Source organism: Sphaeramia orbicularis, chromosome 4 (genome assembly GCF_902148855.1).
Source record: "Sphaeramia orbicularis chromosome 4, fSphaOr1.1, whole genome shotgun sequence".
Lineage (NCBI taxonomy): Eukaryota > Metazoa > Chordata > Actinopteri > Kurtiformes > Apogonidae > Sphaeramia > Sphaeramia orbicularis.
This window is the reverse complement of record NC_043960.1, coordinates 8,124,032-8,141,757: the sequence shown is the minus strand read 5'-3', so window position 1 is coordinate 8,141,757 and position 17,726 is coordinate 8,124,032. Positions and strand designations below refer to the sequence as shown.

Here is a 17,726-nt window from a genome sequence, read left to right as displayed (position 1 = left end):
GGGATCTAACCCCTTAAACTGACTGAATGTGTGTGATGTGATGGGTTACAGTCAGAGGAGACACTTCTTTGCACAGATGTAGTTTCACCCAAAATGGTTTTCGTACTCCAGATGATTACTTCCCACAAAAACATAAAACATCAGGCCGTGCGCTGCTGCTGGTACATGTGTTGGTACAAACAGCCCCTTGATTATGGGTCACAAAATGTTTTCTAAATGGAATACAGAAACATGAAGTACAACAGAAGTTGAGCAAGACAGTTTTTTTGTGTGGTTAGAAAACAAACAACAAAGTCAGAACTTAACAGGATGTCATCGTTTGATATGTTTGATAAAGATTTCTCCTCTTGGTTTGTGAATTATAATCAAAGACAGATGCAAAATAACCACGTTAAAAAATGTACATAATGTAGATAGATAGATGATAGATAGATAGATAGATAGATAGTAGATAGATAGATAGATAGATAGATAGATAGATAGCTAGATAGATAGAGACTTTATTGATCCCGAGGGAAATTCAATATGTATCTTATTCTTGCAAACATTGTTTTGAAATCAGCATCTAATTATTTAAGGAGTTATAGTGTTTAGAAAATTAAAAATGACCTAAAAATTATCATTAGTGTGGACTGAAGAGTCCTTATCTTCTGTCAAAGATGCCAGTGGACTGGATTGTAGAAACGACAAAGAAAGTGACAAAGTGATGACAACAGACGCACTGATTGTGTTCTTCCACTGATACAGCTCTAAATGAAAGGAATTGAGTTTGATGCTGAAGTAGCAGCATTTCTCCTATAGGGGTGACTTTGATTATGAGGCTTATGAAGGTATAAAGTTATTCTTGATGTTATTATCTTTGTTAAGCTTGCCGTTTGTTGATCCACACTTCTGACCTTGTTTGTTCGATTCCAAACAGATCTTTAATTCAGCTACTGACAACACAAAACGTACAGAAAACAGAGGTGTTATGTGGTTTTTACTGTGATTTCTGTCTAAAAACAGAGCTAAGCTAACAGAGCTGTAATGTAAACTATCAGCTGATGCAACACGTGAAGATTATCAGTGTTATTTTAACCGACTATCAAAATAAGTGTCTATGAGTTTTAGTTTGATGAAGAAAACTTGCCAATACCATAATACAGATGTGTGTAAACAATGAGCTTTATACTTTATTCAGTGACAGTTGCAGTCTGTGGATACACACAGTAGCATGGATTCATCTGTGGTTTGGGCCCTAAGTGAGAGAGAGTTTGGAATATCAACTCTACATTTTAACTGTAACATAATTAGCTCAGATTACATCGTACAACCACATCCAAGGACAATGTCTGGCCCTTATCTGTTAAAAAATCCCCAATGTCCTTCTCTTTGTTAACTCTACAACCTTGCAGTGCATTTTAATTGGCTGCAGTTCTATTCTGAGAGGTCAGGAGAGAGCTGCTTTGCATTCATCCATGGCTATTGGCCGTGACCGTTAAAACCTGACACCTGACCTGCTCTCTGCTCTAATGACCAAGTAGCTATATCTGGAAAGGAGAAGGATTAAACCACAGACTTACACATAGGCTACCTGTAATCTGTAGTGATAGCATCCATCTTACATGAACAATAAATGGAATAAAATTGCAAGTTTGTTAAACTAATTTCCTTTCCTTTCCTTCCTTTCCTTTCCTTTCCTTTCCTTTCCTTTCCTTTCCTTCCTTTCCTTTCCTTTCCTTTCTTTCATTTCATTTCATTTCATTTCATTTCCTTTCCAACATCTTTTTTTTTCTGCACCACAAATAAAATATATGTCTGCTGTTATACCACAGTATGTGTTTTCTAGCTTTGATAATACCTTTTACTCAGTCACACCATTCTTGTCACTCTGTGGAACTGCCATTTGCATTTCACTTTGGGACACTTGGATTAAAATAGAAACCTGAACTGTGATATAGCTCCATTATAATGAGAGCTTTCACTCGACACAGTGGCAGTCGACTCCCACATTCTGTTCCGCTCTGCATTGTTTGTGTGTATTTATTTTGCAGAACACCATATCTAGTACTATTGTGATTACGTTCATATTTACTGTAAGTTTTACTGCAGTGCTATTTATGGTAACACCTGGATCTAAATTTGCAGAAAATCCTAAAATAAGTGTTGATGGGCTTACTCCCCAGTTTGCAGCAGGCTAGTTGGACATTACTTGCATTACATAACCTGGTCTAGGATTGCACTGAGTCATATGGCATTCATCCATGACCACACAGAGATGACTAGTGTAGATCAGAACTGACTCACTGGATTTTCACAGTAGGAAACAACTCAACTCAATCTGACACACATTAGATACTGATGTGTTTGCAGGAGCATAACAGCTCTAAACAGAATGGATCTATGTTGGTAGCTGAACTGCTTGTGCTGCAGGGGTATGGACACAGAATGCTAAAAATTTGCTTAGAGGTCTTATTCTGTCTTTGTGCATAAGAAATCAATATAGTGAATCCCCAAAGGAACTTTGTGTTGGTAAATGCAAGTTATGCAAATTTACAAAGGGTTTCAGTTCTGTTGCAACCTGTTGATGGTCATATGAACTATGTTTTCAGGTCAAAAATGTCCAATTTCATCACAATTAATGCTATAGTTTCATGTCACAAATGGCCAAGTTATATTTTAACTGAATTTACGTGAAAACCAAATATCTATTCTTTTAGATTCCCAATTTTTCTTACAAGACTATATACTACATAGACATTTTATTTTTACAGGTTGCAATATGCAGTATCGTGCGGATCCATCTGCTTATGTTACGCAAATACATACATTGAAATGTCACACGTCACTTAAATCAACAGTTTTCTATAATGAGCATTTTTATAAAGAAATAACAATTCTATATTGTTATTTACTCTTTAGTATGATGATAAACTATACAATAAATAATTATGATACTAGTTTTTGCACAGGGATCATTTCTGGAATGGCTGCCGAGCACCAGTATGATGGGATCTGTAACAACCATGTCACATCCATCCACTGCCACATTTTGTGTTTTGTGTCAGCTGTTATTGTTTTAGATCCACAATACTAACATTTATGAATAAGAGGATAATTAGCAATAGTAAGTATAAAGTTTATTACTAATAAAGTACTGGTACTGACCAGATCATCATGGGTAATGTCACGTCCGTCCACTGTCACGTCCGTCCACCAGCAAAAGTTTTCACATACACGTGCTATTCAAAATCCAATGTTTCTGAAAATATAGCTTCCACTGTCAAATAATATCAGTAGTCTGTGCACAAATGTATTAGCATATTTCAACACAATTCTATGCATTTCTTACAACTTTTTTTTTTTGACAAAAATGGCCACTCATTTGACCCCCTAAGTAAATTTTAGCCGAGAAATGATCCGCTTAAAAGGCATTTTCTGAATTTGCAAGTATACTGAAGCAAATTTCACTCTTCACACAAAACCCACTCTGCACCTGTGTCCATGCTGTGTGCTCTCTCATCTGTTGTGTAGTGAAGATAAGTTGTAATCCAGCAGCAGTGGGTGTTTGTGTGTGCACTGCAGCTCCATATGGAATAGCTAAATCTGGCAATGAAAGGCATTGCCTCTCAAATGAAGAATTCACATATGGTGTTACTTTGATCCCAGGCACTTCAGCCCAGAGTGGTGAGGCTGAAATAAGACAACTTACGCATAGATGCTTCTGCTCTGAAGCCTGTTGACTTTAATCGCTTGTACGTGCATGACATGAATCCTGATGCACTGACAGCAAAAAACCAGATCATCCCATTGGATACTCAACATCGATGTACGGATATCCTCCTTCAAATGATTTGATATTTTTCAAGAGGCATAATTATGAAGATAATGTGACCCTCTAGTGTCAAAGAATCTGTCTGCTTTATCTAGTGAAATATAATGGATGTAAATACAGATATACATTCAGACTGATGGGAATACAGCTGCCCATCATTAAATTAACATGACCTGCCATGAATGGGTGACCTGTCCAGGGCTTAACGCACCTTTGTCCTTTGTCAGCCGGGATTAACTTTCAGCTCCACCTCAAACCTACGAAGCATTTAACAATTAATGAAATGAATGAATTAAATATGATAGTTCTGCATTAAAACTATTAAATGAAATTAAACATTTCTTATTTTTTTTAGTATTTTGTTTATAATACACATGAGCCATTTCTGGGTTTATACATATATGGATGTATAGTGCTGTGCAAAAGTCCTATTCCAATATTAAATTTGTTAGTTTAATAAAGTTCTAATGACCACACATATGCATTTCTCAGTCTCAGTGTATTAAGATCCAATCTGGATATATATGAAGTATGTATAGCAGTAAAACTAAAGTTCCAGGGAAGAAAACACCTTATATAAACCAATTTAGTCATATTTGGTGTGATCTTAATATGTCTTTAACCCTTTTATTCAGACAGTATGAGATTTATTGCATTACATTTCTGATGTTTCATACCAGGTTTCATTCAACACGTCAGATGTTTCTAATTGTTCGTGTTGCTTCTTGTCATGGGGTCAGGGATCAGAATAGATTGTGACTTTAACCATTACAACACATTTAGTTAAATTATTTGTTTGTCTTATAAGGCTTTGCACATATTTCCTGTATTTTTTTTTTTTGTTGTATCTGAAGAAAAGAGAAAGAGAAATAAATAAACACTCTCATTTCAACCCTGAAACAACAACAAAGGTAAAGAGGACTAAGACTTTTGCACAGGACTGTATAATGTTCATTTTGTTCAATATCAAGTCTCTTGTTGCTCATGATGAGACACTGCCTTAAGGTAGTTTGGGTACAGTAATTTGACAAGACTGAGCATATCCCTCTGTAAAATCTATACAGTGTATGCATACATAATTTGTCTGTGCTATTAAAACTCATTACTAGTTCAACATAATAAACCGTGCCCTGTTATAATTACCTTTTACTGATGTTAAATATCCGCAGTACTATAGTATTTAGATCATTAGCTACATCTTCAATTATCAGGTTGTAGTTACTCCTTTTGTTTCTAACCTTTTCTGTATATTTATTTATTTACTTATGAACACCATTAGCTATTACCACAGTAAGAGCTATTCTTCTCTGCGCTCCACACAAAATACAAGCGAGACATTAAACATTATTGACAACAACTCGTAATAAGTGAAAAAAAACACGTGCAATATTTAGCTCATGCATTAATTAATATCGCAAAAACAAAACAAGATGTTCATGCATTTCATTACTAGGAATAACCAGTATAGATAAACTGACAGGAGAGTGGATTGTCTCATTTATACACATTTTAGTATCACATTTACACAAGTCAAACGGTGACTTTGAGACTTGGTACAGTGATACTAGTCCACAGTGTTTAGTCAGTAAAATCACTTTTCATCATGATCATATGTAAACTGATTTGTTTGTGGCTCTGCTCTTGTTTTGGATTATTGTGTCATTTTTTTTCCTATATTAATCTAAACATTGTTTTTCTTGTTTCAGGTACACTAAAGGAGAGCTGGATATTGCATACATCACATCCAGGATCATAGGTAAATACATGTACTAGCTCATAAACCTTTTGTGCCTGTGACAGCTTTGCATACTTACACTGTAATATTTTACTCTGGGTAATAGATAAGTCTAAAACCCATTTACACTCACAGTGTCACTTCACTTTAATACGAAGGTGCATTTGGTTTTAATTTACGACATAAACAGATGAATGTAGGCACCTGCAGCCTCAGCTTTCCCCCCCGTCCCGTCTCTTATTATGAAACTGCTCACAGTGTTACATAGTCATGAGTGTGGAACAGCAGCGTGTCCTTCAGAGGACGGATGGACATTTACTACCTGAGGGCTTCCTTTCCCATCATCCTTTGTGTGCAGCCACTGATAGTTATGCTTGACGCTGTTTGCAACTGGAGCAAACCAGTAGATCTTAAATGTGGCCCAAATGTAGAAATAACTAAATCCAGAAGCGTTTCTTTATTAACCCTTTAGATGCCTGAGTTCTTTTTTTTTTTTTAATTTAGTATCCAATTTTGATATCAACATTTCTAAAAGCTGTCTGTTTCATTCAGGTATGTTGCTTGTCACAATATTCTGACTTTGGCGCTTAAAGGGTTAATTTGCCTCTATAATGTTCATCCTATTGTTATTACACTGTATTTCTGGATGACTGTACTTTACTTTAATTGTATTAATACATTTTTATGTGACTCTCTGTCAGTACGATTTTATGTAGTTGTATGTTTATTACTTCTATTATTCTTTAAGCACTTTATTTTTAGTTTCCTCTGGATTTATGTAAAGATAAACTGAAGGGCCTTTGTGTGTGAAACAAGGTATATAAAAAAAAAACTTTGCTTCTGTAGCCAGATATACAATGTTGTGCATAAAGTTGGAACAATTTTAATACATATACCTCGTTTATTCTGCTTTATACACATAAGTAGCCATCTTTGACCTGGTGCAATGATTACATACTTAGCCCCAGTTACACTTTAATCAGTAATAAATCACAGTGTCACAGTCATTTCATGAAAAGAGGTAAAAGTATTTTATACCAACTTTATGGGCATCATAAGTGTAGAAAAAGATGAGACATTTTACTCATTATAAGTAAAGGACCATTGTATAAAAGTCTTTCAAACAGCTAATTTTTGGATGTTTTTTTCTCAGTTATGACGTACCCAGCAGAGTCTGTACAGATTGGATACCAGAACCACGTCGAGGACATCCGCTCCTTCCTCGACAGTCGCCATGCCGACCACTACACTGTCTTCAACCTGTCACAGCGCAACTACCGCGGCGCCAAATTCTCCAACAGGGTGAGTGAGTGACACGACTTGATTTATTGGTAGGCATCTAGTTGTTAGTGGTCACAGCAGCATTTTACTCCCATGATTACTACAACACTAGAGTGAGATATGGAAACATTTTTACTGTTAAGTTACTATTTGTGGTCTGCCGACATTTTAATTTGATGCTACATTTGGCTCATAAACTGAGGAAACACCCTTAGGGTGGCCTCTAATTAGATTTCCTCAAATCAGCCCATCATTGCTCCCTCTTGTGTTATTAAAGCTACAGTGATTTCTATAAAACAATCTGCAACAACTTGATATAGTATACAGTCAAGTTTTCATGTCTAGTGTCTTACTTATGTACTAATTTGGTCCTCCAGCTACTTCTTGAATACCCACATCTGATATGTAATACTGTTTTGCTGCACATAGATGGTCTAAAATTAAATTGTGTTCTTTTTCAGTGAGTACAGTTGTTGTTAGATGCAATAGGATGCAATGAAACACACTGGAAAACTAAAACAATAACTTCAGGGTAACTTTTTCGTCAATCAGCTATTTGTATTACAGAAAAGCATTTTCAGTCTAATTTTAAAATAGCATACAATTTACTCTCACTGATGACTTGTACTCATTAGAATGGTATTTGAAAGCCAGCAAGCCTTGGAAGATTGTTTGTTTTTGTGTGTCCTATAAAAAACAGGCAGTTTAAAGGGGGTTTATGTAGTAACAGAACACACTTAGTTCTACCAAAACTAGCAATGAATCAACACTTTGGGTCAGAACTGGCACAGTTTAGTCTGAACCATGAATCAAACGGCAACATAGCAAAGATAATAACATCACATAGTAGTTCTATACCTTTATGAGTCTCATAATCAAACTCACTGTGTAGAAGAAATGCTGTCATTTCAGCATCAAACTCCATTCTTTTCATTTACAGCTGTGTCCAGTGGAGAGAACAACAACAGTGCTTCTAGCTTTTATCACTTTGACATTTTCTTTGACTCTAAAAGTTGTTTCTTAGTGGTTCTCATGCCATCTGGTCATTTTCAGATGTTTTGGTCAAAGGCCCTGTGGTGTTAGTTTCCTCACTATAGGAGACCAACAGAGTGACTCACTACTCCCTCTAGTGGTCACATAAATCCCCTGGCTCAGCAATGTAAATATTTGTAAATATTTTCAGTTCTCCACAGTCCGATACATTTGCATCTTTGGCAGAATTTTACAGGTCTTTATATAAACTTTCTAATGATAATTTCAGGTCATTTCTTAATAGTTGAAAGTAGAAATCTAACATATCGCCCCTTTAAAGCTAAATATCTTGTCAAAAAGTTGGTTGTAGTACCTATTTGGAAGATATAAATGTTCTCTGTTACATGTAATTCTCAAATTACTGTAAGACAGCAGGGATGAATCATGTAGTGTTGTGTTGTACAACATCCCTCAGTTGGATGTATGCAGATGAAAGACTGCCACCCTTCGGCAGACAATTCCAGGGAAACTGAGGAGTCAAGCTGTTGGGTTCATATGGCCAAGATGGCTGCCTGTCTGCTGTGAAAGTTGCTGTATCTCTAGCAGATGACTCATCATGGCAACTGCTTTGTTGTTGTGCTCTGCTGCAGCAGTACTGTTGCTAATCTACACCTCTCCTTTTTCCTCCCCTCTTGTTTTTTTTCTTGTTTTTCCAATCTGTTCCTTCACATTTCCTCCCATCTTTCCACTGCCTTTTTGCATCTACACATTTCCTGTACTTTTCCTCACTCTTTCTCTCTGTCTTTTTTCATTGTTGCTCCCACTCTCATTTCCTGTCCAGGTCTCAGAGTGTAACTGGCCTTCTCGTCAGGCCCCCAGCCTTCACAACCTTTTTGCTGTGTGTAAGAACATGCACAACTGGCTCAAACAGAATCCCAAGAATGTGTGCGTCATCACCTGCTCGGTAAGAACATTCACATACCTTCACTATATTTCTTTTCGTCTAATTCAAGTAGAGACCAGTTAAGAATGACATGCATCTGTAACCTATTCATGTACTTTAATCCTATATTTACACAGTTCATGGGAAGGTGGTTTTGTTCAAGGACTGGTTTAGTTGGTTCCATCATGTTAGAGCAATGCACAAGCATAGCTTAAATAACAGATGAGTAAATGAGCAGTGTTTCCAAACTTCAAAAGCCCGACAGAACGGTTAACTAGTTGCACTTTAAGTAGGTCTTAAAATGTGCATACTTTTACAGACAACCACCATTTAAAAATTCAGGGAAACTGCACTCTGTATTGGTTCTAATTCGGTGACAACAGTACTGTACACCAGCATGTGGTAGTGTGTGTTATTGCCAAGTTACTGCGGTTTGGCTGTGGCTTGGCAAAAGGCTCTGTCTTGCATAAGCTCTGCCAAACGGTTCCTTTCTAATTTTTTTTCTTTTGCTTCAGTTCACAAGAATGTTTTTGTCTCCCTGTAGCCTTACATGACCCTGGATTAAATTTATAATGCTGCGTAAATCTCACTGACATTTATTACACTGGAGCTTAATTGATGGCAAATATGTTTCTTACTTAAAATGAATATGTAATGACATTAAGTAGATCCTCCCAGAGCTCAGGTTACATTGGAGAAGTCAAATGTGGATTCAACAAACACCAGCTGTAGCATTTAACCTCAGTGCTTCCCTCATGTTGTATGTTTTTAGGATGGTCGTGCTCCTTCAGGCGTCTTGGTCTGTGCCATGTTCTGCTTCTGCCACCTCTTCAACAACCCGATTCCTGCCATGCAGCTGCTCAGTGCCAAGAGACCAGGTTCTGGTCTCTGGCCTTCACACCGCAGGTACAGTAGGTTGTATACATCGTACACAGTGGTGTAGTCCAGGGTATACGGCGGTATACGGAGTATACCTTCTTATTTTTCAGTCAGTATTGTGTATACCCACTTCTAAATCCACCTGATACGTTCCTTTCAGTAGTATCTGAGCCAAATTGCCCATGTTTTCCCCTAGGATGGTGAAGCCATAAACCGCCGTACTCTGCCTCTAATTGCTGCCTTCACTGATTAGATTGGTTAACTTTAGGCATGAGGAGTGGTGAGCCAATCAGAGGTAGAGTAGGGCAGGTCATGCCGAGGAAAATATTGCTAACTTTGCGCTGGACACCTCTGGAACCTGACTGGACACCTCAGGTACCAGTGCCACCCCAGTTGACGGACAGGTCATTGCATGTCTTGTTGAAAGATGCGCGATTATTGAAATGCGAACAAGAAAGGCAGAATAAACGTCTTTCAAGTGAGTGACACATATTGAGAGAACCTACTTTCATGGAATACATAATTCTGAGGTAAGTTTTAAGGTGGTTTTAGAACGAGTCACTGTTTTAAACTACTGGCCATATGACTTCACATTTAGAGACAAGATGTTGTCACCAATAGTTCAACTATGTGAGAAGGCTAACGTTATGAAAGGCTAACGTTATCCTATGTTTGACTCATGTTGAATACATTTCCATTTATGCAGCTGCTTTTGTGACCAATAATACCTACAAACTGCTCCTGATCAAGTCATGACAATTTTATAATAGTGAGCAAATACTACTGATGGATTTTTGGGTAAACTAAATAGAGTCATCTTACATGTCACTGTTTCTAAAACAGGGCGTTTTTCTGGACTACTTAAAAAAAAAAAAGGCAAAAATTGAGAGTATACCCACTTCTCCAGGGATGACTACACACACAGCTTATTCTTCTTTCTATCTGAACCCACGACAAGTAGTAGTAAATAAACCTAGAACAGCCAAACAGGACTGTCATTACTTTACTCCACATAAGCAGGATCTATTGGCTGCGGTGCTAACATATATTTAAGGACGGACGTTTTATTAGCCTGTCAGCTGGTGCAGCGGCTGTAGTATTTATCAGGCCACGCTTCAGTAAGATTTCTCTCATATATTATCGTTTCAGTGCAATTTTATGGAAATGGCAGCAATAACATTGTTCTGGACTTAACTCATGGTGCTTAAATTGATGTGAACACTTATCAGAGTGTTTCACCTCTCTCCTACTGCTCTTAGCCTCTTAGATTGATATAAACTGTGCTGCTGTGTTATGAATAATAAGCTCATTCATTTTTATGTTTTGTGGGACTATATTGTATTTCTGCTTTCAAGTATTAAAAAATGACCTAAATTTATCTTTAGAGTGTTTTGACTAAAGAGCAATGGAGTTCTGCCAAAGACGACAAAATATTGAATTGTAGAGATATGAACTGAATTTATGTACACCGACAAGGCGGGGGATTTATGTGATCGCTAGAGGGAGTAGTGAGCCACTGTGTTGGTCTTTCATGGTGAGGAAAACTAACAACACGGGGTCTTGGACCAAAGCATCAGAAAGTGACCAGATGGGATGAGAACCATTATGAAACAACTTTTAGAGGTTTAAGAAAGTGATAAAAGCTAGAAGCACTGTTGTTGTTTTCTCCACTGGACTCAGCTGTAAATGAAAAGAATGGAATTTGATGCTGAAATGGCAGCATTTCTTCTACACAGGGCAATTTGATTATGAGGCTTATGAAGGTATAAAGTTATTATGGGATGTTATTATTTTTGCTAAATTGCCATTTGTTGATTCACGGTTCAAACTAAACTGTGACAGTTCTGACCTTGTTTGTTGGATTCCAAACAGATCTTTAGTTCAGCTACTCACGACACAAACCGTACAGAAAACAGAGGTGATTTGTGGTTTTACTGTGGCTGTTTTCAGTCTAAAAAACAGAGCTAAGCTAACAGAGCTATAATGTAAACTATCAGTTGATGCAGCACATGAAGATTAGAGACAAAGTGTTATTTTGAGTGACTGTTAAAATGAGCAGCTATGAGTTTTAGTTTGAAGAAGAAAACTTGATGATACCATAATACTAACGAGTGAAACAATGGAGCAAAATACCTTTATTCAATGAGTGAGTACAGTCGCTGGATACATACATTGATTCGTTGTGTTGTAATACATGACTTCCTCCTGCTGCGTGAGAGTTGGAACATCAAAACCACATCTACCCATTAGCATTGATTAGCTTGTGAATGATAGATGATATACAAGCAAACATCAAATTACATGATTCCAAGTGATAAACATATAAATATTGAATTCCATACGTTCTCTTGTTTTGGTTTCATTGTCTCCACGTAGATACATCGGCTATGTGTGTAGCATGGTATCAGAGAAGCCCAGTTTACCCCAGTTCCCAACCTTTAGTCATCAAAGCCCTCACCATGACCCCCGCCCATGTTTCAACAACAACGCAGCGGCTGCCGGCCTTTCTGTGACGTCCTCATCGGAGAAACCCAAGATCTCAGCACTGCACAGGAATTGAGAGAATGAGGTAAAGACTGGATACTGGTCCCCAAAGCAAAAGTTTAACACCCCAGACACATGGCATTTTGGAGTAAATAAGAGAATGTAGAACAGAAGTGGGCAGTGTAATGGATGAAAACTGTCTTCTTCCTTATAAGTGTTTGTTCCCAGTTCTTGCCTAATTTCCTCATTCTCACTGTTTCTTCCTCTGCATGTCCAGAGAGCACAGGCTCCAAGAGGGAAGTGGTCTTCCCTCTGGGTGTAAGCGTACAGGGAGACGTAGTGGTTTCTGTCTAACCACATGAGGTCGACCATCGGAGGACGTCTGCAGGCCAAGGTTACACTGGTGTTCATGTGCAGCTCTGTGTTGTGTCCAAGAGCGGCTGTTTAACCCATAAAGACCGAAACATCCACTGATGATTAGAAATTAAGCAGGAATTAAAACAGGTTGTAGAAATCCATTTGATTTTTGCCAAAATGAACATAAAGATAGCTTTGCAGCACCTGGAGGGTTCAAATTCAAACTTTCTGAACTATTAGGGTCCAAATGCACCAAATGAACCAAAGACTAATAAAAGTGGGTTTAGCAAAATATGACACCTTAAAGAAAGGTTAAATAGAGAGAAAATTTCATTTGGGAACTGCCACAAAAGTAGCACTGTCTTTATGAGTTAAGTGCTGTTAGCTGTGTTTTTTTACTGATAGACTCTGATAGTGAATGTTTTAGTTAAATGTAACAGAAAAAAAGGCCTGTTGGCATTCCTGGTGTGCTGTTGTTGGCTCAGGTTGAAATGTCAGCTATTAGTGTCAGGGTGTGGCTACTATTTTTCTCTTTTTTATTTGATATCTTGCCATGTGAGTCAGAACTGAAGCCACAAAATATCAGAAGGAAAGTGTCAGATTAGAATTTAAAGGCCCAGTGTGTAATATTTAGTGATAACTAGAGCAAAAAAAACACAATCGGCCTCAGTAAAGTTCATGTTTGGTCTCTGATCTGGGATGTCTGTATGAAGTATATAACTCTAGTGTGTAGTAGGGGATTTTGTTACATAACACCTTTCAGCAAGAGATCATTTAGTACTTGAAGTTGTAGGAAGCTGCAAAATGAGCAACCTTAAGGATCCGAGTGACATTGTCAAGGTGCCAAATGCAATGACTTGATGACCAGGTCAGGGCATCTCTAAATCTCCAAATCTTCTGTGGTTAAAAGCAAAAGCTTCAAAAGCAATCTGAGGAAGGACACCTGATCTCGTCCAATCAAGCATCAAACTGAGTATACACATAAAAAAACGTAATTAGGAACACTATAATCCTTTTTAGCTTGCTGGCCGACAGGCCGTAGCTATTGTTGTCATGCAGTGTCTGTCGTCGTTGCCGTCTGTCGTCATCTGTCATTGTCGTCGTCCGTTAGAAAAATTTCAATCGTCTTCTTCTCTGAACTACAATTCCAATTGACTTCAAACTTGGTATACAGCTTCTTTTTGATGATGTCAACAAAAGTTAGTGACATTATTTGGATCCGGATCTGATTCTGGATTTGGTGCGACTTTGAAAAATTTCCCCATTAAAGAGATAGGAATTGGATGGATACAATAAATCAGTAAGTGTCAATGATATCACGTTGGAATTTAATTTTTTTACAGAATCTGATTGGAATATGACCAAAACATGGGCTATTTCTGTAATATAATAAATACACAGAACTGGGTGATAATAAATGGCATCTGGATACATTTCCCAAAGCTTTTAATTTGGCCGGTAAGCTACAGGCCGTTGGTCCGATTTTTATAGTTACAGCCCCAATTCCATAATCGAGGACACTCCTTGAAATGTAAATAAAAACAAAATTCCAGCCTTTTGTTGCCCCTGTCCTAAAGTTTTGGAGATGTTTTGCTGCTGTCATAAGTTTTTCTTTATTATGATACATTTTTCACATGCTCTATTTTGAGTAACATGGGTTTATGAGAGTTGCAAATCATTACATTATGTTTTTATTTGCATTTTATACAAAGTCCCAACTTTTTTGGAAGTGGGGTCGGTGCAGTTAGTCAATTTGGGACAAGATTAAATTAGAATACAATAAAAGAAGAGATGATAACCACTTGTTTTAATTGCACTCTTTATCTTGCAGTTATGGTCAAATACCTGCTTAGTACAAGGTTTAAGCTGGTGAAAAATAGCCTCAAAATCACCTGTATGATTTATAATTGCAGATATACAGTTGCGGAAAAAATTAGTTAGACCATCAAAAGTCATCAGAAACAATGGTTATGCAATCAAGTACTAACTCTTGTGTGTATCATGTGACTAAAACAGACAGAAAAGAAAACATGGAATGCCTAAAAGCACTGTTTTTGGCAGTACAATTCCATAGATATTGATGTAAGAACTTAAATGATTTTGGTTATTATCAAGAAAACATGGAAAATGGATAGATACCAGCTCTGAAATTAAACTACTATGAGCTATTTTTGTTGTTATCATTACATTTGTCCAAACAATGTACCTTTAGTTGTACCAGGCATTAAAATGAACAAGAAATTGAAGAGAACAAGGGGTGGTCTAATATTTTTTTCCAAGGCTGTAACTATACCTCTTCTTCTAGTTATGAATGAGTCTTACTCTTCTTCTGGTTTCAGGTGTCAAAACACACAGATTTTCCAGATCCAGTTCCACACTGGCTTCATTGCTCCTGGAACTACCATGTTAAAATTCAACAAGTAAGAATTTTATTCACATGATGCTAGTCTATAGAGCAAACTATCAACTTGTTGCCTCATTCTTATGTGTTATTTGTGTCCTCAGACCAGAACTGGATGCGTGTGACTCTCCTGAGAAGTATCCCCAGCTGTTTCACGTGATCCTGGATGTGGAGGTGGAGGGGACGGACAAGCAGAAAGACTTGACGCCACCTTGGGAGCAGTTCCCATGTAAAGACCTCAGTCCCAATGTGCTCTTCTCCTGCCACCAAGAACATCAGGACGCCCTGGCTATCGCTGGTACTGTGTGGACGGGACATCTGCTCTCACATGAAACTAATCATATTACTCGGAAATCAAATCCTAATCATAAGCTACCAGTGATCACTCTCTAAATCAAGTTTTTAACATCCACTGTGAAGAACTGCCAAATGTCTGACAGTCCTAAACTCCTTCTTCACATTTTCATGAAAACTTAACCCATAAAGACCCAGTTCTACTTTTGGGGCAGTTCCCAAATGCATTTTTCTCTCTATTTAATCTTTCTTAAGTGATTTATCACCATTATTAGAACATTATCCTCTGTATTTTAGGGTTTTTTCAGTGAAAAATCAGGTATTTTCTTATATTTAATGCACTGATCATGTAGATATTTATAAAAGCGTGTACTAAAGTTGAGGGTTATTATATCAGAAACAGAGAAAATGGAAGAAAAAGTGACTTTTTCAACAAAGATATCAATAACTGAATGTAAAACAAGTGTCTCCACCCACTGTCATTTATCAACTCCGTGGGTTTTACTGATGAATCAATGTTGTAGAAGATGACGGTGTTTCCACATTCACTACGGAGCCTCTGAATGTCCAAATGGGTCATATCTGATGACCATGAAAAGATGACAGACTGCATTTTACACTAATTATTTACATGGATTGATAGGATTAGTGGATCAACAGGAATTAAGCAGTTTAAATTGACAGTGGACGTTTGGGTCTTTATGGGTTAGTGACTCATAAATACATGCTTATACACTCATTTCTATGTGCTGATGTGTAGGTTGCACATTCATGAAGGCATTACTTGAACACACCCATGCACATCCCATCAGAAACACAAAAAAAACTAATGTGACTTTCACTTTTGCCCTACAAGATGAGATGGAGGGCTTGGATCTGGAGGGTAAGACAGTAGAGTAGAGCATAGACCCACTAGAGAAAGTGTTCAATACAGTCACATCAATTAACACTACTTGGTTCAGTTCAGTCAAGGAGAAAATGAACCACTGTATTGTATTGTAATATTCACTATATAAACCAATCATTTTTACCGGCAGTCATTGGCTTTTGTGTTAACTATGTGCATTGATTGAACTGAAACAACATGAATCCCATCCTTGTCATGAAGCAATATATCATTTTGGTAGAAACTTTTCACTTGAATCTGGTGTAAATATGTCTGTGGACCTGAATAAACGACTAGTCTTGAGCTCATCCCTTATTTATGTGTTTTAAGTACTAGATTAACACAGAATCCTGTCTCGCTTAAGGGAGGCTCGATCGAAAAAACACTTAACCAGCATAAGTAGGTAAAAATAAACATGCTCTACCAAAGTGACATATTGCAGTAGTAGTCAAATACCTGCTTAGTGCAAGGTTTATTATCCTGTTTAAAAAGCAAACTGCATCTTTTATTGATTGGATTCTTGTAAATGAAGATTTATTGGGTTGTTTCCTTAACTCCCCCAATCAGCTAAAAGCAGAGTCTAGTGGCAGGTTGCAAAGTGTGCAAAGTAAAATAGTGCAGGCCAGAAGTATCAGGAGGACAGCTTGTGCTTGTGGTAGATAACCTATGTAGTGGCTTATTATTCCCTATTTCACTCTTGTCCCTTTTTTCTCTTAACCTACTCCGTGTTGCTCACTGATAGGAATGTGTCTGCCTTCTACCCAATTAATTTCCTGTGTCTGCTTTGTTATCTTGTCCACTCACTAATGTCTCCACATTATTTCTTGATGTGGTCGTATATTCTGTTTTTCCTTTGTCTCCTCATTTCTCCACCTCATCATCCTCCGTCTGCCTATTTTCTATTTTATCCTCCTGCAGAGCCGAGCCGCCCCCATGGAGGTTCTGACAGTCGGGGCCACTGCGAAGAAAGCGAGCCCTCCGATGACGAGATGCTCTCTCTCTCCAGCCAGCGAAGCAGCACCAGCACGGCGCCGCAGAAACCGGACCCCCCAGCGCCGGCGCCGGCTGCCCCCGCACCTGCCCAGGAAGTGGACCTTCTAGGCCTAGACGGGGAAGAGATTAATCCACCGTGTCCCTCGTCACAGCACACAGCCACGGCGGCTGCCACCACAGACCTTCTCGGGGACCTGTTTGGAGCCCCACCGCAGCCAGCCAGCGGCCCCCTCCTCCGCCCAGTCCACGCCACACAAAGTAGTCCCCAACACTGCCTCGCCCTGCCCATCTCCTGCCCCACCAGGTCTGAATCTGAATCAAAGCTGGATTAAAAAAAGAATTTAACTTTAAGGAAATACTGATGTTTATAAACTATATGAACCAAACTATTGGGACACATCATAACTACAGCTGTAAGATATCCTGTTCATGCTGATTTGAGATATAATAGCGAAAGGCTAAATGTAGGGAAAAATGAATTTGGAAGTCACCACAAAAATAGCTTTAAGTCTTTAAGGGTTAAAGCAACCATGAAGCAAAAACAATCCCATTGGAAAGTGAATTATTTTGTGCGTTATGCATTATCTTTTCAGTTTATAGTCTACTAAGTTATGGAATTTTAATGCATGTAAGTTAATAAATATTAAGTTGATTGGTGTGTAATAAGCGGATCATTTTACAACTCTT

At 37.9% G+C, this 17,726-nt stretch overlaps 1 pseudogene; it reads left to right on the top strand.

Annotated features, from left to right (window-relative positions):
• The window catches only part of LOC115418098 (putative tyrosine-protein phosphatase auxilin), a 58,577-nt pseudogene that overhangs the window by 23,975 nt on the left and 16,876 nt on the right, over positions 1–17,726 (top strand).